This window comes from Amblyomma maculatum, chromosome 2 (assembly GCF_055883805.1).
Source record: "Amblyomma maculatum isolate TAMU_Amacu chromosome 2, ASM5588380v1, whole genome shotgun sequence".
NCBI classification, from domain to species: domain Eukaryota; kingdom Metazoa; phylum Arthropoda; class Arachnida; order Ixodida; family Ixodidae; genus Amblyomma; species Amblyomma maculatum.
The window spans coordinates 156,562,484-156,587,092 of record NC_139345.1 but is presented as its reverse complement, the minus strand read 5'-3'; the positions used below and the strand labels follow the sequence as shown (position 1 = coordinate 156,587,092).

Sequence of the window (24,609 nt, the reverse complement as noted above, 5' to 3'; positions counted from 1 at the left end):
TCATAAAAATCCCAGCAATGGCAAGAAAAATGGCGATGTCATCGAACACACACGGTATGACGCACACAGCTGGTCAAGCATCCACAGCGCATCACTAGATGCGTCCAGACATATCCATGACTGAGACCACCACCTCTTCAGGCAATCCTATACATGTTTTTCGTCTACATATTCCTTTCCAGCCTTACTTTTTGTAAGGTGGAAAAAAAAAAGCTTTACTGTTTTGTCCTGGTTAAAAAGCTGTTGAAGAAAATTAGATGATCTTTTAGATGTTTCTTAAAAGGAGGACGGCAAAAGCCTACCCTTCCTCTCCTATTTCCCTCACGTCGTTTGCCTCTTATCGGTGTTCGTTGCAGTACTACATATAGCTATAATTGGTTACAGTAAAGGAAAGGCACAATATCTGTCACACTTTCTCCGACAAGTGCATTTGGATGGTACGCCATCGCTCCTGTCGCGTGGCGTTCCTTGGCGCACATTCAAGTGTGGGATTGCAGATGCCAGGAGCGCTAGACGAGAATACATCTCGCAGAATCTTGCAAAATATGACAGATCTCGCACACAAATTTCGCGCACGGGATTTCGTTCCATGAGCCTAGACAGGCTTTCGCCTTGAAATAATGAAGACAACCACAGGAAAACAGTGTCCAGCATACTGGACTCTGGGATTGATTTATTGCATTGAGAGCAGCACATATTCTCTTTTTGTTAAAACAGTGAACTTTTAGGTCAAGTCAGAAGTTTAGTGAACTCACATGAGTTTTTTTGTGTAAATTGGCGATGCAGCCTCTTTGCTGCCTCATCATCAAGAAAAATGTTCCCAAAAGAGCAACTATTTTGTTTGAAGTGTTGCTCATTCCTTGAGGAAGACACGAAAATGGTTCTAGTTTTGACGGATGCACCACTTTTTTTCTTATGTGCAGTACACCGGTCACCGATTCAAAATAGAATATACTCCCCACTGGCCGACCTCCTGTGGTGCCAGTCTACCCGCCTTTCACATCAAAATTGTGACACAACCATTTGTCGTACAGCGTTCCGCATGGTGTCATACAGTTTCTCATTGCGACGTGCGACGTGTGATTCAAGTTGGAGGCTAGCTAGCAACAGCGATTCAAACCAACGACATGTAATACTATGCTGGAAACATCACTCGGAACATTTCATCCGTGGGACTATAACACTTTCGTGTTCATGCACGTAAGCGGTGTTTCGTTGGCCAAATTTTTTCTTTCACTCGGAGTGAAGTTTGCTCTAACATGCAATCTCGTTTCTTGTTTGTTGTCGTTGTTGACCCCTTGTTCCGTAACGGTGTGTGTGTTACGTTGTGTGGCAACCAGGGCAGAATGTGGAGCTCCGCAATGCCTACCTGTGGGACAACGTAGTCGTTGAAGATGGCTGCCGCCTGCAGCAGTGCTTGTTGGCCACGGGAGTATTGGTGAAGAGGAATGTCACCATTTCACCTGGATGCGTGCTGTCATTTGGGGTGGGTTCCATTGCATCCCGCATGCGCGCCTGGGAAACTTCTCTCGCTTCGCAGCCGTGTGCATTGCTGAAACCAACACTACTCTAATTTAACGAGTGATTATTTTGTTTATAGCTTACTGGTAATAGTGCAAGGCACTTTGTGGCTTCAAGCACAAAGCAGGTTAAGCCTGTCGATACCGGCAGGTGACACTTTGCAGCAAGAAACATGTCGCTTTCCATTTTTTTACATATAGAACCATTCCAATCTTGTTTGAATTTGGTATGCACTATATCCAGGCTCGACTAAGCATGAAAACTAAGCAAGGGACAACAAATTTCAGTGCGTGGTGTTCATATTCTCAAAGCCAGCTTTAAAACGAACTCCGTACTCTTTGAAGTGTAGCTGTCATTAAAGAAAACTGAAATTTGTGTGTCGGCTCTTCACTGTTAGGCGAGTGCTGTATGCTGTTGTTCGAAGTTTTCTTCGCTTTTTGCATTGACGTTGTGACTCTTCTGCATGCACGGTTTCATCATCACAAAATTGGATGAAGCTTCCTGAGACTGTGGTTCCTATTTACTCACAGCACACCCAGAATTACTTACAGCCACCACGCACCAACCAGAAAAATGTGTATCAGAATTTATCCATATTTATAAGAAAATAAACAACCATGACACCGATGTGTCAGCGTTGCTGTTTGAGTGCTTTTTGTTAATAGGGCAGCGAGTTATTGAAAGAGTCCCCACAGCATACAGTTAAACCTGGCTATAGTAAAATTGTAAAATGTCCGGGATTTTTTATTAGATCCAGGTTTTCCATATAAGCAGTTTTCGCATGAAGACTCGAACGAAATGAAAGTGCGGAAGGGAAACCAGATTAAAAATTTTAATGCAAGGAAATTCACCTTAAAAGTGTTTACAGTAAATCATGATTACTCAAAGTCATAGAAGTGGTGAAACATCTTGAGATCACGCTGAGAGCGTGGCGTGACTGTGTCAGCAGCCTCCCCTCTGCCACGGATTGTATGACGCGTCTACAAGAGGGACAGGGAAGGGGGGGGGGGGGCTAAGGTTACAGAGCGTGTGCTGAGCAAGACAGCGCATGCACGCACTTTCCTCTCACCCTCTCCCGTTGTCCTCAGGAAACCTACTCTCTTCACCTCGCATGGTTATCACTCTCCGCTCCTCTCCCTACCGATGCACGAGAGCTATCAGTGCCAGCATTTTAACACCAACTGCAGGGCTGTGATGAGTGCACACAGCTTGCCTTGTGTGTGTGTGTGTTTTTTTTGTTTTGTTTTTTTAACGCTTTTGTAGTGCCACATTCTGAAAGCGAAAACTGGGGAGACTGCTATATTTCATGCTTTATGATCACAAAACTTGTGGAGCGCTATGAAATTTTCAATAATTCATCTCTAGCTAAAAGCCAGTCTGCACCACGAGTTTGTTTATAGTATCGAGGTCAACCGCTGTGACTTGTTCATTACGTGGAGTTTTCACATACATACACGCATTTCGATGGGGGAGATTTTGGAGAATTGAAGAATTTCATAAATATTGAAAAATTTACTACATTGAGGTGCTTTACATGGAGGTTTAAGTATATATCTCTTCTGTTTGTCCTAGACACTGTCTGCGTCTGTAAGCTTATCTCCTCCACTGTGTGCTCTGCAGGTAGTTGTGGGGCCTGACATCCACCTCAAGAAAGGCACCTTGCTACAGTCAACGCCCGACACGGATGGCTTTGAAGATGAGCCTGCAAATGTTGAAGGTAAGTCTGCATTGTTGAAAGCATGGGAAACACTGTGTGCACTGCTGTTTTTCATTAGATGAGTTGTGCATCATCTCTCCATATCTACTGGCCATGAGGTTGGCATTTAGGGAAAGGGCATGTGCAGCCGGTGCTTTTTCGACCCACTTTCCAACCACGTGCCATGTCTGCTAAACTGTAGCCCAGCTTCGCCTTCCACAGTTCTGTCACTGCTGGACTTCAGTCAAGTTCATTGTCGCTCACAGCAGGCACCATTTGGCTTCGCAGTCACTCAATATGATTTGCTGCAAAGTCTGTTTGGTAGTGGGCAAATTCAAAACACCAGACTGCATTCGCATTACCTATGTGGATGGCAATGTCTCATATTATTTGTCTTTTTTTTTGGCATGTACATTTCTTTCTACTTTGAAAAAGTTCATCACAGGTAAGGTGTGTTCACATAACGAAGAACCGAATCGCGAAGCGTTTGGTCATGTGACCTTTGATCTGCAGTCCGCCCATCTGCAGAGAGCATTCACATGGCAGGGGATAATAGCAGATGACAGGGCGGATGTACTCGTGCTCCCAGAGCACTGTGCGAGTGGAGAGCCTCGTGCGGGCGTGCCGTTGTCCGGAGTAGCCTGCGTTGTTTACGCTGGGTGGATGTGCCGCGGCCTGTGGCGGGCCTGCAGCTATGCTGCTGCACCATTTTAGTGCAGTCACCACAGTATTGCTATGCTGACTGTCCCGCTCGATGTGATATAGCATGCAGGCAGTTCTCTGCAGTGCATGCGATTGTGCTTACTCTATGAGAGCTGCATAAACATGCTGCTTTCAACCCTTGGAAGAAGACTACTCGGACTGCTGCCGCTATGCCTCTGGTACATGTCAAATGCTGAAGCCTTTACAGCGTAACTGTAAGCACACTAAACGCTAGAGGAAAGTGACAAATACATTGAAGCGATTGCCCTGTGCAGCCACCAAGCTCACGCATTTGGTGTTGCACAGTTGCAAGCTGAGAGTGCTTCGCGATTTGATCCGTCGTGTGAACCCGCTTCCAAAAATCAGAGGCATTCTGAAATGGAGAAAAAAAAGTCAGTTGAAGAAAAAAAGTTGAAGCAAGGAGGGGGGGGGGGAGGAAAGGGGGGGGGGGGGGACTGTTAAATGTACATATGCCTTCTAAGGGCAGCATAGGCGCTAAAGCATTTTGTGCAATGAGCACAAAAAGCAATAAAAGCATAAATTTTGTGTCTAAGTTACACTTTCAATGTGTGAATAAATGAGCACTTTCACCCTCAGTGGATGTGGTCATGATGCTGTTGGTGCTTGTGATGATGATGGCAACGAAGTCTGTGCAGAGTGCGACCCAGCCCTGGTGGGCAAGGAAGGACGCGGCTTCCTATGTCGCCTGGACCAGGACGAGGAAGATGAGGACAATGAAGAGGTCATGATTGAGGACGTCTGGGGACGTCTGTCCTCGTCCTCCGCCTTCGGAGGACGAGGACAGTGCACCGGAAGAGGAGGACGTCTCCACTGATGGCACAACATCGCCTGTTGATGACACAAAACGTCAGTATCTTCCTACTGCTTTTAATTTATTGAACGCGGAAGGGCAGTGAAGGTTGCTGTGGAGGTTGCATCGATGCACGAGGCACGGATACAAAGAATTCATGGTGATACTGAACTCCTCTGACAACAGATTTCACCATCCCCTATAAGTTTGATATATTTAGGGCCAACTGTAATTTTTTTTTTTTTTTCCAAGTTAGCTGATACAGTGGATAATGGCTGTACAATCTAGATGAGACGTGGAAGGGAGAACAGAAATGGACTACAATGAAACTTGTGACATAATTGGCTTGCTGGTTTATTTCTTTGCTATATCCAATTTGTGGGGAGTTATATTCCTTCTTCAAGTGGGAAAATAGGAATGAATGAGTCTGCAGCTGCTAATCGCCAGTCGTTTGGCTATTAAATTGAAATTTCCGTCCATTCTGCACTGAAATTCCACCCAGAGATGTTTTGCACAAGGATAGGCCAGTTTTTAATCGCATTCTTCGATCACGTGAATACCCACTGCTTTTCCAGTGAATCTTTCCGCTAGGCTGTACACAATTTTTTTTCCGAAGATGGGACTACAGCTGCTTGCTTGAGAAGTGGTTTTTATGTAGAAGAGTATTGCACTGAGATTTCGCGTGACACTGAACTCACCGTGCGCTGTCACCTCTGCATGAAGTTTGAGATGCAGGCGTTTTGCGTAGGTCTTGGCAAACACTGCACTGATGCTCGTCTCCGTTATTGAAGCACAGTTCGTGCAAAATGAGGCCCGCCAGTATGCGTCCGCCTACTCTGCAGCATTTTCCTACACTCACATATACTCATTTATTGTACTTTACAGTCTGGCCTCTAAAGAAGAACGGGGCAAAAGCACATGGTAACTGGTAATGCATCGCAAAAAATACACCAGCACGAAAAGTAAGAATCAGATTACAGGGGAAAGAAAAGACATTGAAAGATGTGTGTGCACAGTGAAAAATTCTAAAGGCAAATATGAGTGATGCATTTGCAATCTGGGCCATTCTGTTCCTGAATGGATCATCATCTTAAGTAAAAGGATAATGATGCTGCAAGGTGAATGTGGGCTTTCATGGTTTGCCATGGAGTGTTCTACAATGAGGTGGTGGAGAGCCTGCAGCGCGGAGTTGAGGAGAATGTCAAGTGTGACAACCTCATCCTTGAAATCAACTCTTCGAGGCAAGTAGACTCACACATACTCATTTATTTATGTATTATTCATTCATACAAGCAGCAAGCCGTAATTGTGGCTCAAACAGGAGGAGTTTTGTAATTGACCCTGCAATGGGCAACTTTTAAAAGAAATTCTTGCTAGAATGATCTTATAGTACTCATGCTGCCATCTTCCGGGTGAACAAAGTGCGTCATCTTCAATAGCTACACAAAAATATTTTGTGATCAGATCATTGCAGAGGCAAGCACACCATACCGACTATGTGTGTGTAACAAACTTGTAAAATGTCCGCAATTTTTCGTTACATCCAAGTTTTCGTTATATGCAGTTTTCGCGTGAAGACCCAAATACCGAGTGCATAACTGAAACCAGATTAAGAATTCATTGTAAGGAAAACCACCTTGGAAGTGTTCGTAGTAAGTCATAATTATTTGAACTTATAGAAGCGGTGAAAAGTTTCGCGATGCGCTAAGAGCGCGTGGGCGCATGGTGAGACTGCGGTGGCAGCCTCTACCTTCGCTGCGGTTCGCTTGACGCGTCTATGAGGAAGTGGGGAAAGGGGTGGTGGAGGAATCAGTCTGGGGGAGAGCACACGTGTTCACGCCGTCGCCTAGCGAGGAGGTGCTTGCGCCTTCAAGCATGTTCCATCTCGTCTACCACCGTTGCCCTAAGAAACCGGTCAGCGTGCTTCGCTGCTCCCACTGCTGACGCCCGAGAGCCCAACTGTGTGGCAGCAATGGACGCACATTGCTCTTTTTTTCTTTTTCTGTCTTTTTCCTTTGTTGTTATTTTTCGCTGCTTCTGAGCATGAACCAGAGCTCTTAGATAAGAGTCTCTTATCTAAGAATGTTGGCGTGAACTACCATAGTGCCACATTCCAAAAGCGAAAGCAGCGGAGACTGCTGCGATAGCTCGTTGCTATCGTAGACGTTCCTCTCATGTCAGTTCGTGTTTTACCATCCGGAAACTTGCGGGCTTCTGCCAAATTTCTAGTAATTCAGCCCTAGCTAGGAGACAGTCGGCGCCACAAGTTTGTTATATCAAGGTCAACCACCGCAACATATTCGTTACATGGAGTTTTGAAATAGATGCTCTTCAATGGGGGCAGCGTTGGGGAATCGAAAAACTTCGTAATATAAAGGAATTCACTACATAGAGGTTCGTTACATCGAGATTTAACTGTAGTTGATGTACAGTTGCCTGCCAAGTTAACGCTCAGTAAGATTGCATAAGTTGATGATGTAGTACATGAGCATGAAAAACATTACCAAGATCGGCCACAACACCAGACAAATTTGTGCCAGCTGAAGTCCAAAAAAAATTTAAACTGTAAATGATGCCTGCAGTGTGTTCAGCATTTTAAAAGAAGCCATAAAAATCCGCGTATAATACGATCCCACATAAATATGAAATGTAATTCTGGGGTAGCATAAACAGAAAAAAAAAAGAAAGAAAAAGTTTTCATCTGCATATAGTATGAGCGAGGAAAAATCGGTAAAATATTTTTGCACTACGGTTCATGGTTACCCGGCGAAGCATACGTGCTCTGCGCTTTTGTGTCCAATGCCAACCCGCACCGAGTACAGTCGAACCCGGTTATATCGAATTTTGGTTATATCGAACTCACGGAATATCCCCTTGAAAATCCCATGTAAAAGTATAGGAAATCCGCGTCATATATCGAACTCAATTTCACCGGTCGTTCGATATATCGAACTCCGCACCACGCACTGGAAAGTGTGCCTTCCCCAAAGACGATCGCATTACGCTTGGCCGTTTGCCACGTGACGTTTTCAAGCCACGCACGGAAGGAATGAGAGGGGACAGTTCTGGACAACGCTGCGCCCATTCCCCAAAGGCGCTCGCATCTGCAGTTATTGTTTCCCGCACGCCAACACATGACGTTTGCAAGCCATGTGCGTGGGTGTGCCCATTCTTTTGCCGAGCTATCTCTCTCCTTCAGCACGCGCTACGCATGCGCCAAGCCAGCTCAGCCCGTTTTCAGACAGATGTCGGACGCTTTCTCCAGCGTGTGTTGCGAACCCTCTGCGCGCGACGGCTGACATGGCTATGGCGCCTGTGGACATTAAGCGCAGCTCTCTCTGTTTTTCTTTTTTTTTTTCTTTTTTGCGAGAGTCATCCTTTCTTATCGTTGTGCTGTACGCGCGACGTAGCGTAAGATATGTTGGCTGCGGACGTTAAGAAGCGGCAGGTTATTTTTTTTTTTTTTTTTTGGCGGGAGCCGTTTATTTTTGCATGTATGAATCAACGGAAGCACGCGGTCTGCTGCTGCGGTCATGACGCCCGCCCCAAGCGCGACGTGATAAATCGAACCAGGCTTGTGCAATCAAGCCGTCACGGGCACTCTGCCAAGTCGCTCCCCGCCACCGGAGGAGCTATAAAAAGATAAACGCTCCCTGCCGTTATCGCTGCGCAGCGTCTTGGCACGCTGACAAGAAATGAGCTGTGGATGCGAGGACCGAAACGGGAGTGACGCGCGCCATCCACATGCAAGCGAAAACGCTCGCGATTTCTGCCGCAGCGACACTGAAACCTTTTATTGAGCTGTCGCGGTGGCTCGAGCGGCAAGGGGGACGCAGTTCCAACAAGTTTGAAATTTTTCGCTCTGTCGCTGCCGCTTGTCGCTGAGATCGCTCAATCGCTTGCATGTGAGTGAGCTGATCTTAACGCATTTTTTTTTTTATTTCAAATTCTCGGGTGAAAAAGTGGAGGGTGGGTTCATTATGCGAGTGGATTGATTACACGACACATGCGGTATCGTTTTTTGGCATCGTAAGTGCCGTCACAAGCCGATTTTTGTATATCGAATTATCGATATATCGAACTATTTCGCAATCCCCTTCGAGTTCGATATATCCGGGTTCGACTGTATCATGAATATATTGCCACGCACCTTCATGCACCACTCGCCCGGTGCTGGTTCACTTCCCTTCTCGCGCCAACACGCTACACCAGAGAATTTCATGCTCCGTGAGAAGATCAGCTCATATTTTCCCCGGCAATCACGGAAGTCACATGGTCCTCAGTTTGTTCTAAAACCATTCGGCCGCTTGCAACTCGGACACGGGACGGCACGAGCTGCCGGCTAGCATGCGCTGCACTCATGCCTCCTTGCATCTAGCACCGTGCGCAGGCACGTGGAATCTGTACTTCGTAAGTGCTCAGGGTTTCCGTGATCATCATCGTCCAATGTATCTTTTGCTGAGAGTCTCTTGCTAAAGACGTCTTTGCCATACCTCTAAACGCGTTCGGTATCCCACATTTTTCGAATGCGCGACCGACGCGCTCCTTGGGAATGCTGGTCAAGCGTCCACGATTCGGCTGTTGAGCGTGGCCGGAGAGGCCCGTGAGAGACCCGCACAACATGCGGAGTGATCCTTTCGCTATCCCTGCATCGTGCAAGGTGCGATCGACCTCCTTCCAGTCGCATGTGTATCATGGGCGCCGTGGTCGCAAGGATCGCGAGGTCAGCTTGGTGAAACCGAAACCATCGAAACAGTCAGCCGATGCAACCGCTAGAAGCGCCTCCTCTTGGAAGCCTGATGGTGGTAGTGCTCATTGATAACAAGATCGGAACTGCACATTTAGGCTGAAATTTGTTTGGATTCACATATAATATGAGGCTGAAGTCTGACATGATAAAATCAGGAAAAAAAATCTTGTATTATATGCGGGTTTTTGCGTGGTTTCTGGAACTGGAATGGTCTTCCTGTAATATCAGTTTGGACTCGAGTATAATGGCCACAAAGTGTCGGTGTTTCTAGGCAGTGTTTGGCCCGTAGAAACTGGCAGCCCACCAGCAATCTTCAGACGTGGAACTTTAGCTCAGGGAAACTGCGTGTGCTAACGAGAGGCTCAAAGATTGTAGTGCTTGTCGCTGGAAGCTGTCACAGCATTTTGCATTCCTTCAGCTCGAGTGGCGCTAGAGTGAAGGGAAGAGTTTGATGAGAAGTGGCTCTGCAGGTACGCGTACAACATTGCCATGCGTGGGGTGATAGCGGTGGTCACTCGGGTGGTGCTCGAGATGCCGCTGCTGCTGAGCTCTAGTGGAGGTGGCGAGGCTGCGGTGCAGCAGCCCAGCGCGGCGGAATACGGCACCAAACTGCGCAAGTGCCTGGCCCAGTTTCGCGCCCTGCTTCACAACTACATTCGAGACAGTGAATCCATGGCGGACTGCCTCTTGGGCATTGAGGTGAGGTCTCTGTTTTTCTCTTCACACATCGCAGTTTGTGCACTCTCGAGAAAAGCATGGCAGCACACCTACACTGCATGGGCATCTCCATTTCTTTAGACTCAAGCGGAATGCCTAGCCAGTATAGACCTTTGCAACAAGGGCCTCCTGGGCGTCACCATATTGCTCGCTGGGCTGTTGTCTGCGTCTGACGTCAACACGGTGGAGGCTGCAATGGAACCGGTTTGCAACAGTCCAGAAAGGAGGCGTTTTGACAACCTCCTCACCCGATGCAAAGGTCTATAGATTTGATACAGAGCAAATAATAATGCGTACAGGTAAAACTTCATTTAACGAAGTTGAGAGGAGCCATGAATTACTTCATTCAATTCAATGAGGCATTCCTCGGTCACTTAATTCGATATGGTCAATTACATAGTGTAGCGGTATGCAGCATCATATTGGCAAAGTGTAATTGCACCCAAAAAGAAATACCAGGTCGCGGAAGCAACCGGCACCACTTGAGTGTACAAAATGAATCAACAAAAATTGCTACCTCAACAACAGCAGCGCCAGGGGACTGTATATACAAATTTATTTCCGAGCAAATAAGTCATCATCGTCATCGTTGCTCGCGTGCACTTTGCAAGCAGCGACCGCATGGATTCTTCTTAAATTTTAAAGTGCGTCCAGCACACCTTTTGTTTCCTCGTTAGTTCCGGCAAACTGCCTCAGCAAATGGTATCCACCACTTCACTGCCATCTGGTGAATTCAGTTCAGTATTACAGATGTCGTTTTGTGCGGCGCAATGGGACGAAGGCACACCGCAGGTTGCCGTTGGCTCGCAGTCAATAAATTTTCAATCCTGGGATAAATCAACAAAATCGACCAAGTAACATTTTTTCACCTTCATTATTAAAAACAATTTAAAAAATAAAGGTTCGTTATATCGGGGCAGATCACGAAATTGGTTTCGTTATCTCAAGTTAGTCAAAGCATTGGACTGTATGGTCATCTTAGGGGGAATCGGGATATCTTTATTAAATCAGAGTTCCATTAAATCGTGTTTTGGCTGTACTTTAATTTCTTAACGATAGTTTACACCCAGTATACAAACTGGAGCAGTCAGTGCTAGGTGGAAATTATGTACATTACTTGTGCAAGGGAAGGGTGCATACAGCTTGTGAATATGCGTTATTGTCACTCCTGTTGTTTTCTTTCATTTGCAAACATGGGTGGTTGTTGCTGCATTTGTTGTGTTTCAGTCTCCAGTGTCTGTCATGGTTACTGTCATCTGTGCTGCTGGAGCAGGAAGGGCCGCTAATTAACTAAAGGTTTTTTTTATTCATAGCCTTTTCACTGCCTCCATATGAGGGCAAACCAAATCGCAGTGTTTGGTTGTCACGCTAGCATGACTACTCACACCAGGTGTGTAATAGTGAAAATATAGGTACCACTTAGAGGCACGTTGCTGATCGAGTTGCACTAGTGATGTAGTGATTGATAAGAGTTAGTGCTACTAACCGCATCTATAACGAGCAGTCATACAATGACAACAAGCACATCACATAATCGTAAAATATATATATATATATATATATATATATATGTATATGTATATGTATATGTGTTCTGTCGGAGTAGAAATACTTGTGTGCGTGGTTGTTCACGCAGCATAAAATGCTAACTATTAAACGTAACACAGTCTGTGGAGCCAGGAAGTGAGCAGCATGGGTCAAGAAACAGGCACGATATAAAGCCATGTTAATTAATATAATGTGATGACATTAAAAGCTCTATCCTCAAGAAAGGGAATTAGCCGGCTGAAGTGCTCTTGGCTATGGGCCACCGACATGGACATCCACCAAGTATCGGCATAGCAGCAAAAATATGTAGAGAAATTGAGATAGTACATACCCAAGGAGCCAGCAGCCACCGACACCTTATGCAAGCAATCGAGATTGTACTTTTATTTTTTTGTGTGTTAAAGAGCAGGAAATAGTCACATAATCATGAAGGTAACTGATTAAAATGTAGAAGAACAAACAACCACGCGCAGCCAACAGGTTAATATCCCACTAGCGGTATGTAGTTGTTTTTTCTTCTACTTTCTAATCAGTTATCTCCATGATTACATTACTGTTTCTTACCGTTTCGCATTGATCAACACTGAAAACAAACAAAAAACAAAAAAGACTTCCCTATGCCTCTTTGGTGTCGGTGGCTTTTGACTTCCTTCATGAACATAGGCGTAGTATGATAAAACCAGGTACAGCAAAGAAATCGCATTGCCACATGCGGTTTGCCGACTGAGATCAGACCAAGTGACCTGCTCTTTTTAGAACTCAGTAGCGTGTCTCACGTGCTCGGCTTGTCTCAACGTATTATTGTACTGACCAAGTATGGCAGTATTTCGAGAGGAGCTCGTTACATAGGAGAGCAGTTGGCACAGGAAGCCATATGTCACAAATTTCGAGACCCATGTGACCAGGATTACTCCTCTTCCTTGGTTCACACATCATAGCATTGTTTGGCGTTCATAAACTGAAAGTGAAGTCATTCTGTGCAAATAATGCAATAATAAATTATCTGCCATGCATATATGAGTACCCTAGTGCACGTATCACGCGTCTGAAATGATCACACAACATTTGAAAAAAAGAAGTTTGGCATCTCCACCCGTTTAATTAACCTGCAGCCGTGCACAATTTATTAGCTGCAAAAGTAGCTGTTTCCTTGACATATGGAATTCGTGAGAATGTCATGTATGTCAAAGACTCCACATACCGTCGATGGCAAAGTTTTTTTTTTGTTTGTTTTTTTTTTTTATTGCTCTAATTTGGTGCAGCGATGTATAGCAGCTCCCTGCAACTTGGAAGTTGCTTAAGCAGAGAAATGTTTCGAGATACCAGAGTTCCCAAGGGGAGCAGAGCGATAAAATTTGCCTTTCCCTGGAGGTATATTTTGCCGAGCAAACATTTTTACACAAACCAGCCACTTAGTTATTATTAAAAATTCTCACGACTTGGGAGTAGCAGCCAAGAACACAGTCAAAGAGGAGCACCCCTGCTTCTGTTATAGCATTGATAGAGAGTCCATGGCTGTTGCTCTCCAATGAGGAATCCTTGTGACTTACGTTGCGCCTGCTTTGAGTTTTGCAAGGTGTCCACCATAAGTGGTGCCAAGGGCTGTGGAGTGCTATGGTCACTGATTTGCGGCATAGCTCGGGGGTCACAAACCATTGGCTCGTGTTTTATGGCTTATTTAAATTTTTCTATCTTCTTGATCGTTAGAGTAAAGGGGAACCTGAAGTTAGTTTGGGCAATCAAAAAGAAATAAAAATACCGTTGCCCAGCCCACACCACCTAAAACAGTGTGCTTAAACAAACATAAAGTATAAGATTGGCAAAAGAATGTTTTCATTGCAGAAAGAAAAGAGGGGGGGGGGGACGTCTGCGTCAAAGCTATTAAGAGCTGAGGTGGGGCCCGCCATACTCCCCAGTGGTAGATTGGAAGTCTTTACAAAGCACTCGCAATTAACTTTTGCAGCTAGCTGGAGTGGTCTTGCATTAAGTAATGCACGAGTAATCGTTCCTTGCCATCTCCAGGATGCAGTAGTGGTTTGCGAGCAATAGTGCGCTGCTTTTGAGGAGTTTTAGCGAATCTTTGCGAGCTAAGTAAATGTATGTTAAGTTAGAGTTTCTAATAAAAAAATAAAATACCGTCTTACCTTTTCATCTATTATACATTCCAACAGAGCATTGTTTAAGAGGGGACTTTCGGCAAAATGTTTTTATTTCTTCTATTTGCACAAAACATTTTGCCCTCACTGGCAATATTATTATGATTAATAATATTATGATGAATGCTTTTGCAAAATTTCTTAGTTACATTTTAAGATTTATTCCTTGATTCTTGTGAAGAGCGTGCAGCGTTTATAGGATGTGTGCGGACGGCTGGGTCACTGTCCATTGTGCTTCCACTGTCATGCTGCAGGCCAAGACATCCTTGCGTTAATTTTCCTGTGAGACGCAGATTTTCAGTTCTAAATTTTGCAACGCAACCATACCTAGACCTAAACTGAGGAGAATATTCCGTATAAAACATTTGAAAGTAGAAAATGTGAAAAACATGGATTGTCTTAACCTGCAGAATGGTTCCAGGGGTGCATGTAATGGTGGAGAAATCTGCTTCACAATTTAATCGCTTAGTTAGAAGAGCGGAGCGTGCGAAAATGTCCATTGTTTCAGCATTTTCTTTGACATGACACATGAAGCCAATGCCAGTCACAAACACAAAAAGGCTACTTCCAAGTGTATTTCAGCAACCAATTTTTGGCCCAACAAAGCAAAATGTTTATTGTTTCAGCATTTCCCTTAACACACAAAGGCAATGCCGGTCAAATATATATATATATATATATATATATATATATATATATATATATATATTATATATACACATTTAAGGCCACTTGCAGTATACTTCAACCATTAATGTTCGGGACATAGCACATTACGAGGTTGCAACCGACTGTCTGCTACAGCTGTGCCTCTCGTACTGGAAGTCAACTGCACCGCGGAATTACAGACGGTGCTGAAGCAGTTGGCAAGGCACCGTTTGGTCGCCATTTCAATTCGTGCGTTGAAATGATTGGCACCTGCTACGCGACAAGTCCTTTTCGTTTCCTCATCTGCTGCGCATCTGCTTGCAGGAGTTCGTGGCCGTGCGTGAGCAGTACTCTGCAGCTGTTGGGCCCATTCTCAACTGGATGTACGACCAAGAGCTGCTGTCCAAAGAGGCCATCACCGGATGGTTTCGGGAGCATGACCCCAGCACACCCGGACCAGCTGGGCTCGCTCGGAAGGCGGTGGGCACTCCTTTCTGCCACACTTGTTGGCTTGTGACGAACTCTTGTATGGCACATTTTACGTTAGTGAAAGAAGCCTCTAACCGAATGCAACTCTGTTTGGAGGGAAGCTGATGACCAGTGGAACTGTTGGTCCTTTTGTTTTGCCAAGTGATTTTTACGGCTACGTTAATATTGGTGTCCCAAGCTTTCCTTCCTTCGTGTATTCCTTGTTCCTTGGCAGTTTTTTTTTTTTTTTTTAAATGAAAAATATTGTAGAATGTTAGTGATACAAGCCTCACCAGAGTCGCAAAAACAAAAGTCCATACGCAGAAGCGTGAGAGAGGTATTCGAACAGAAATGTTTACGGTTGAGGAGATTTATGTACGGTCGCATAGCCGCAGCTCGCCACTCGCGGCGTATGCAGTGCAGCAAAAGATGATCGCAACATCAGCAATGTCTTACTGCTCCCTACAGCCCAATGAGCGGTTGCGACTGTGGCGACATAGTAAGGACCACTAAGTGCTCACGGTGCATACAGAGTCAACTATGTGCAGGCAGCGCGTAGCGTCCAAGATGGCTGTCACTGTTGGCACATTCATATCATCCATAGTGTGGCGCGACAGTGTTCGGAACATTCGAAATTCTACACATTGTACACAATGCACTCTGGCCCGGGAATTTCATGAATTGGTATCGTCCCAAAATTCCTACAAAATGGATTCGTATCACAGAGATTGTACTTTATCAGTTACAAGATCTACGGTGGGATCTGAATACATCTCTGTTTGTTCCAAGTTATGTATATTAATAAAGTGTGCCAAGCTTTTACTTATTGTTACCATTACAGTAATGACTCATTAATTTGACCCATATTAATTCGGAAATTTTAATAACTGACTGCTAGCATGGCTCTGGTGAACTCCTGTCTATGTCACTGGATGCTTGTTAGTTTCATTGTTGCGGAGTCTTCGTGTGAGCTCTCACAATGAACCCACATTTTTTTTTTCCCCAAGAAAGATAGCTTAGGGGAAGGTTTATAATTATAATGTGGCGAATAAGGTTGACAGTTTCTATGCAAAAGTCGAAAGTTTATATATATATCTGTCCATCATCTTCCGTCTATCCATAAATCACCCTTTAACAAAAGTGCGTGCAGTCAGTAGCAATCATGACGCCAGTCTTCAGCTTCATCTGCTTCAAATAGCGAAGGCCCTTAGACTCTTGGTGAAAATCTGGCATTGGCGAGATTTGCAAGACACCGCATTGGGTTCTGATGTTGACATAATTTCCTCGTCAGGCTAGTTACGCCTAGTCCCTATAAAAAGCCCCAGGGGCCACATGCAAGTCAGTTCAGCCGATGTCACCGACAACAAAGCCACAGAAAAGAAAGTAGAAAATTCAATTGTAACAAGCACTCAAATGCACAAAATAGCACAAGATAGAGGTAGAAAAGAAGAGCTGAAAGAAAAGGAGGAAAGTCCTTCGCCATTAAGCCCTACTAAGTACAGTCCTGTTACTTTTTTTGCTGTCATCATGTATATGTTTCATGAAGCCTGCTCCAATCCTGGCATGCTTGCGAGATCATAATGAACATCGAGCTTGTGCAACTGGACATGCAGCAGTTCAGGCGGTATGCCAAGAGCAAGCCACCACCAGCATTCCTGTCAAAGACACACAGCCTCACCCCCACCGCAAGAGCTGTCAAAAGATATACACACTATGATGTTATCCATCTTGGAGCGCTGCCAAGGAACGTGCTGCGGACAGTGAAGATCAGACGAGACTGTGGAACACGCTAATGACAAAGGTTTTTTTTTTTTTAATTCTTAATGACAAAAATGAGCCGTGGCTTTATTTGAAAGTGGATTCATTACACGAGTAAATATGGTATTTCTTTGAAGGCTCCTCATTGTTCCAGCAAGCAGCATTCTCCTAGTTTGCTGCAACTCCGCACTCATCATGTGCTGTTCGTAGTTTGTGTAGTGAGGCTTCCTTACTGTTACACCGCCATTTCTGAAGGAGATCCTCCCCCTCTTTACCGCGTTGTGGCATGAAAGAGGCTGCTATAGCTTGTAACACTTTGGAATACCTCTGGCTTTGACATTCCCGACCTCTGCAAAATGGTAAAGCATTTAACATCAGTACAAAAATCCTTGGTATCACACCGTTATGTAGTTAGGTTAAACAAGTTAACATCTCGAAAATAAGGTATATAAGCAAGTCTCGAAAATAAATAAGTTATCATCTCGAAAAGAGTAGATTGGTGCCAGGCTCTTTGCCGAATAAATTTACTATGTGGTGCCAACGAGTCTTTGAAGCTTCTTTTGGAAGACAGTTTGATAATTCAACCTTCAGGTACTCCTTTTTTGTCATGTTTCTTCAAGCCCTTGTAACAGTTTTCTGTTAGTTGCACTGCCTCGTGAGGAGAAGTTATAACAAAGTGCTGTTATTCTGCATTCAACCACATTGGCATTTTGTGTCAGTGTGCCTTTTTTATTTTATTTTTTTTTTAACCCCTTTCTGTTATGCGCAGGCAGCCAAGTTTGTGCAGTGGCTTGAAGAGGCTGAAGAATAGAGTGAAGATGAAGACAGCGACTAACAAGGAAAATCAATTAATTCAACCACTCACCGCAGTTGCGAGACTGGTGATATATTTGGAATCCACTCGTGTCCGCAGAAATCGTCAGCGCAGGTTTGCCAGTCACACTTCTTAAGCTTTAAAAAAAAAGAACAATAACAGAGGGCCTCTGAGGCAACCAGTTATTCCTTCAGAGAAAAATTATGCAGCTCGTTCTGGCTCGTCCTTGCCAAGCCGTCCCCAAACCGTTTTGGACGACTATAGCTCGTCCTCGCAGAATAGGTTCTTCCCTTCAGCGTTTCGGACGAGCAGCGCTTGTTTGTGGCTTAGATGGCATTTTGCTCGACAGATGGCAGCACTGACCTGATAATTTGGTTTTTTTTCTACCACATAAACGTCTTTTCCGTATGGAAACATGGGTTTTAAAAATGGCATCCGGCGGAGGCGACGCGTGCATTGCTGGCCCGTCTTCTCGGAAACGACGCTTTTCTTCGTCGTCATCTTCTTCGAACGATGGTGATTCAAACACTGAAGTGTACATTGTTTCAGGGAGCGAGGACGGCAGTGATGACTTTGTGCTGAGCAGTTCTTCCGTATTGAGAAATAATAAAAGTTCAATATGCTAATTTGACTTCGTGTTTGCTTGAAAAATTTTTTAAAGATCGAATGCATGCTTTTTATTGCAATAATAACCGAAATCAAGAATAAAAAAAATAAGCAGTTTTCTTAAAAAATTCGTTGATATAATAAAACGGTGAAGGGGTTAAGCTCTCCTACAATTTAATACATGGGTATTTTCGGGGTGTTGATTACATCAAGCCAGATGATCTGTTTCTTTATTGCGATGCGTTTCAGGAGTGATAGATTGAAAGGTAATAAAGCTGACCTGACTAGATGAACTAATTAACCACTGTTTCACTATCCTAGCCACCAGCTGAGTGCCCAGTGCAGCTGTGGGGTCTTTAGGAATTTAGCTCGGCCTGCTTTTATTAAGGTGAAAGCCTTTAATACCTCATCGTTGTCGACAGACGGTTGTGTCACGCTTTCGAGAGCGAGACTTAAAAATAAATTAATAAAGCTTGTATCCACCGGGAATCGAACCTCCATCTCTTGGATCCCCAGCCCAGCACTTTACCAACTGCGCCACGCCCCATATCCTAAAACACTCTTCATAATTTTGCTTGTCTACCATGAGGATGATAGCGGGACTCCGCGAGTGACAGATACTGCGCCTTTCCTTTCCTGTAAACGAATTATAAAACGCCGGTGAACTCTGATGCGTTCCAGACCCAGATGTCTAGAAGGCGTTAGTACAGCAGGCATCAGCGCTGTTTGAAATTGATTTACAGGATAGAAAAGGCGCAGTATCTTGTCACAATTCTCCACGAACATGTACCATGCTGTAAAGGAAAGGAGGAAGGTGGGAGTAATAGAAGAGAGGGACATAGAGGTGCCTTAGTGGAGGGCTACAATCCACCGCACCATAGTGGCCTTCGCCTCATCATACTTTAGTGGTCTAAATTGCCCTCTAGAATTTTTAAAGTACTTTCGCGTTATAACGGTCATGCTAACAAACAACCGTCTGTCGGTTTGTGCAAGGTGCCAATTAAAGAGAGAAGGCAAGACGGAACGAATGCATCCTCGACTTTTTTGCCCTAGCTTTCAATTAAGGGGGCTCTCTCCAAAGGCCTAGTTGCAAGTCTCAAATGCTACCATAATGTCATCATGCTCATCCATGCATCATGAGCCTGATCAGGTGCATCACAGATAACATTCTTCAGTTTGAAGTAATGCCGGTAGCATGTCTCTCAAAGTCTAACACAAGGAATAAGGTTAAAATTGAGGAGTGCGTCTGCCAGCGCTAATGATATGTGCAGTCATGAGCGAAAGTGGTATACAACACTTAACCGGTGGCGGGCCTCGGCAAAACTGAAACTAATTGCCATCTAGCAGCAGCGACAGGGACAGCGACGATTCATCTCGATAAAATGGGACACCGCCATAATTGTCTCGATACCAGAAAGCGTCTGCGAAGTGGCGTTAAAATGCAGTTTTCCCAAGGTCCGCCGCTGGCTGAGTGTTGCATACCACTTTTGCTCACGACTCTACATGGTTCTATGGTACTTCTTGATGTGTTGGAAGAGTCCGAACAACACTTAGATGCAATCAGTGATGAGACTTCTTAAGGAAAATGTGATAGTGATGAGCACACACCGTACAGATGTCCCCTTGTGGATATCCTGAGCGGAGAGAAAGAAGGTACATCTCTTCTCTGTCAATTCTGCATAAATGATGAGGGAGCGTTTCTTGGTCTGTGTTAACTTTCGGCACCCACTTGGACCAAGAGAGAACCAACAAATGAAACAATATGCATCCATCTCGCCAAAATCCAGCTTCTCTGGTATGACTCTCCTCGCCAAAGAAATGCGCAACTGAGCAAAAGACCACAGGTCTGATACTAGCGCCACGGTGGAAGAATATAATTAGGTGCAGAGGTGTGGAGACCTGGCAGCGTAACCCATGCTTCTTTTGAATGCGGACAGATGGCGCTATACAACAGGGTCCACATTCAGAGTTTGCGTCGTTAGCGATAGTTTTGCTATCTCCCCGACATCGATTGATCTCACTGGTGGAAACGCCGGAACCAAAAATGGTAGCGACATCCAGTTCTGGCGTTTTCACCACTCAGATGACTCGAGGTGGGGAGATTGTGTCACTTTCGCTAACGACGCAAACTCTGAACACAGAATTCTCATGAACCTACCTTGCTGCAGTGACCGTACTAGAGGTTTTGAGAAACCACTGAACAGGGTGGCATGCGAGTTTTTGTATGTGCGGCAAGGCATAGAAGAAGTGAAATTGCTGTCAACATTGAGTCATTTTAGGCTCCTTCGTATTTCATTTGCTGGGACTCCATGAATGGGCTGCACAGCAGTGAGAACGCAGCTTGTGAACGCAATATGTTCAGGGAAATTCGTTCCCGTGCACACTACTACCGAATGCGGTTAACTATAGCACCACTTAGCTAAATGGTCGATCTCAGTTCAAACATTAAGTGGTCTAATGTGCCAACACTGTTTAGATGAAGCCCACCATGTAGAGAAAGTGATGAACTTCGGTCATCTGGGGTTCCTTAATAGGCATAAAAATCTCGAGGGCGTTTTCGTGTTTTACCGCATCAGGAATATTGCCTTCGCAGCTAGGTAGCAGAATGCCTCGGCCGCCATATGCCTGTGTAAATTTGGCATTCTGCCAGACAAGCTCATTTTTTATGCGGATACCAATGATGATGAGTGGTTGACCATCTCAAGGAAAGGGCAAAATGCACGTGAAGGGAAAATATGCAGCATGACGCTAGGCATTATGGATGTCTGAAAAGAGTAGAATTTAGCCTGTTAAGGTAATTATGCTGCCCTCAATGATGATCATAAAATTCTCCGCCGTGCATTCGAAAGTAGTACAAATTAAGTAGCCTTAAAACGTTGCCGATATATCTTCTATCGGGCGCGAGCGCCACCACTGGAGCGAACGGTGCTAGTGTGGACCTAGGGGAGTAAGTGGGATCACGTGACTTCTCTTACTGCTGCTGAAGCAGACGCTCGATTAGATTTGTACATTTTAAAGGCTAATAGTTGCGTTTATGTAGTTTTGGTTGATAAAGAGTGCCAGCCTTAGTTTTTTTATCTTGCATCGTTACTGAGGCTGCTGAAGTTTAAGTTGTTGCGACAGGCCATTACTACTCTGTACCCGGAGGTAAGCGAGGAAACCCGGCGCAAGCTCCCATTGCTATCCAAAACATAAGCTCAAAGAATCTTCCTTGATCAAGATTTGAATGGGCAATGAAGCGAATGATCATTCTCATAATGTGTGCAGTAGACATTTCAGCGAGCAATATTTTTGTCCATGGAGGTGATGCTAAACAGTTCGGTGAGCGGCAGAAGAAACGGCGCATACGTTTTAATTTGCGCTTGTCACTTGTGAAGCTAACAATATTATTACTGAAAGGATGGGAAAGATGGTGGCTTCTTCATGAAGCAGCACGCTCCCAAAGAAAGGGAGGATCATGCGAAAGCCAGAAGGTCTCATATTATTCTAAATGAACGCGTTGGCATGGAAGTTTCACTGAACTGAACTGGAAGATTGCCTCGGGCAGCGGTATAAATGGTGGGCCGTCTCGGGCAGCGTCTCCAATACTGTAGTAATTTCAAATGACAGAGTCCGTTAATAAGCGAATGATAGAGCATTGCATACATGTTGTGATGTGGTCATCGAGATATGCGTAGAAAAACAAAAAAAAGAAACCTACTGTGCGCGGGGATATCTGCTCTAACCAAGAGTGCCAATGATGATATTCACCGCGCAAGAATTCGCTGCGTAGAATGCACGTCTTCACACTTGTTAAAAATTAATCCATGTCATCCTCACAGTCAAATTTGTCTGGTTCAAGGGAGCAGGCGAACAGTGCCGCTTCCGCCGGCGCTATGCGAAGGTGCTCAGCTTTCGTCAGACTCTTGACTGTCCTCTGCTCTTGCCGAGGAATCCTATTACCTGTTCAGTGACCGTTTAAGTCTGACTGGTTGTGTAGCAGATTCAGTTTTGTTTTTTTTTCATAACAGCGCAATGCTGCAGCTGGTGCGCGTCGTCGTATGTAAAGCTCACCAACTTCGATAACTCTGATTCGGTAAGTGCTTTCTTGCCGAATGAGTGGGTCCAATACCACAAAATAAACATGTACAGGCCCAGACCAAGGTGTATAATAAATAAAATGAATGTAATGTTAACGCGCAACTGAATTGCCTAGGAGAGCATCCTACAGCAGCCATTCAATGCGCGTTATCCCACTTAGTTTGTCACACGGCCGCTTCTGAGGGGCGGCGCCACGGTATGTCCTCGCACCTAATACCTCCATGTTTTGTGGCACCGGAACGCACATCTGGTGCAAACTCCCAAGCATGAAGTGCACAACAGCAAAATGGCTACATGCTCTTCCCTGATGGGAAGAAACGGGTTTTATATTCTGAAGTTAATGGAGGTTTCAAGAATTGTCATAAAAAAAACAGGCAAAGGTATGCGCATAAATAGCAAGCTCCTCTAAAGTCGCAAAGTATGCTCTCGCGTATACATATGCTTGTTTGGGCTTTTCTCATAGTTTTTAAATCAAAAGAGCGACGGGCAATAGCTCAGCAATCAGCAACACAATGCTAATCCTTCCCCCCTTCGCTGCACACATAATACGGCAAAAGGACCTTTGGACATGTGCCTTTTTATATGTGGGAGTGCTTGTTGCTAAAACAAGCCAACTCTCATAACGTAAAAATAATATGTTTCTGTTTGTAAGCTCAAAATTATACAGCATGAGCCCATCTATTTCAGCCTCCTCGATAATGTCTAGACAAAGCCCAAAACAAGTCCGACGATCACAAAGGTCACATATTATAGAGAAGGCTTCTCAAAGGAGAAAGGGAATATGGGAATAAAATATTTTTGATGAAGAAAAAAAAAGATCACAGTGACCACCGTCCACACCGTACATGCAAGAGTGTAGCCGATACCGCGAATAGCAGACGACATGAGGATGATATCTCGTGATGTCAGCGGCCAATGGTTGTCAGACCAGAAAGCGGATTTCAATATTAATAATAAAAATTCGTCTTAAAAATATCTAATGCACCGAATGAGCTCAAATTTCGGGGGTTTATAATTTAACGTGTGTGGAGCGAAATTCAATAATCAGTTTATGGCCAATTGTTAGCAGTCATGGCCCAATCGCATGTCCCAATCAATTAAGACACGGTATACCTTGCTTGCAAGCTGCGGCAGTACACCTCACAGCAAGAGACCCCTGCAGCTCCAATGGAGTGGAGCGTAACACATGAAAGCTTTGTAAAGAGAGCAAAAAAAGTGCACAAGCTTTGCCGTCATGGCCACAAATTGTACAGCAGTCTGCTTGTACATATGCTAGCTTATGGCTGATGGCAGTACAGATAATCCTGGTGGTGCATAACCTCCAGAGAATGTTTAATATATATAGTGATCAATGTATTGGGATGCACAATAACAGTAACAACCAACAAACTTTTAGCGAGTGAATGAGGCATGCTAAACTTGAGCGCATACAGACGACACTCGCAGAAACGGTCACATTTACAATGCTCTCTCCTCCCATTTTCAAGAACAGAACACTGAACACGGTATAATAATGCAATAATGCCCATAGATTATGCTGACCATTTTATGACTTCATTCGTACTTAAAAAAAACTAAAGCTGATTCAAGCTTAACTACACCGCATTTTAAGCACGCCACCATAGACGCGGTACTTGCCGATGGACCCAGAAGGGCAGAAGTCTGAGTATCCAGCATGCTTTGCGCTTTCGCTCATCTCGTGGGGTCTATGACCTTAGTCTCGTTTTTTTTTTTTTTCCTTTCGATCCCAACCTTGTGTTCCTTCCTCTGCAGCAGCTTCCTTACAGGTGCACTAATGTGAAAATCTGAACCGAAGTGTGGTGTGTCATCTATATAAGCATTGCAGCTCTGCCGTTTTTTTTTTTTTATGGTGTCGTGAAGAACCTCCCGCCAGCATGTAGTGCACTAAACACCTCAATCAGCTTTGTAATACTGAACTATATTCTTTGAACCGACAAGCAATACTGCATGCTGATTCGTCACACGCATATCAATGAATGAGAGGTCACTATATGTTCTCCCATCTGCGCTAAATGAAAATATGCACCTCTGAAACATTGGAGTATTGTATTGCTGACAGCACACGTATCGGTACACCAAAGGCAGAGGGGACCAGATGGACTTACACAAAATTTAAGCCTGCTTCACGTGCGAGCAAAAACGCTAACGATTTCTGCCGCGGTGACGCAAAAACCAGTTTTCAGCTGTCGTTGCCACTTTTGCTGCTGTGTTCCATGTGAACCAGCCTTTACACTGCATCTTGTCTTTGTATTATACACACTTATCAAAAGGTATGTAAGATACAGTAAACAGACGTCAGCTGCTGATACAATG

The 24,609-nt window shown here is 44.6% G+C and overlaps 1 pseudogene across 1 annotated transcript in view; it reads left to right on the top strand.

The window, feature by feature from the left end:
- The window catches only part of LOC146200245 (translation initiation factor eIF2B subunit epsilon-like), a 58,211-nt pseudogene extending 39,982 nt beyond the window's left edge, over positions 1–18,229 (top strand). The window contains exons 9-15 of the transcript XR_014704670.1: positions 1,341–1,486; positions 3,142–3,238; positions 4,576–4,786; positions 5,881–5,971; positions 9,951–10,179; positions 14,874–15,029; positions 17,545–18,229. The product of XR_014704670.1 is annotated as a translation initiation factor eIF2B subunit epsilon-like (transcript). The remainder of the gene's footprint in view (positions 1–1,340; positions 1,487–3,141; positions 3,239–4,575; positions 4,787–5,880; positions 5,972–9,950; positions 10,180–14,873; positions 15,030–17,544) is intronic.
- The last annotated feature ends 6,380 nt before the right edge of the window (positions 18,230–24,609 follow it).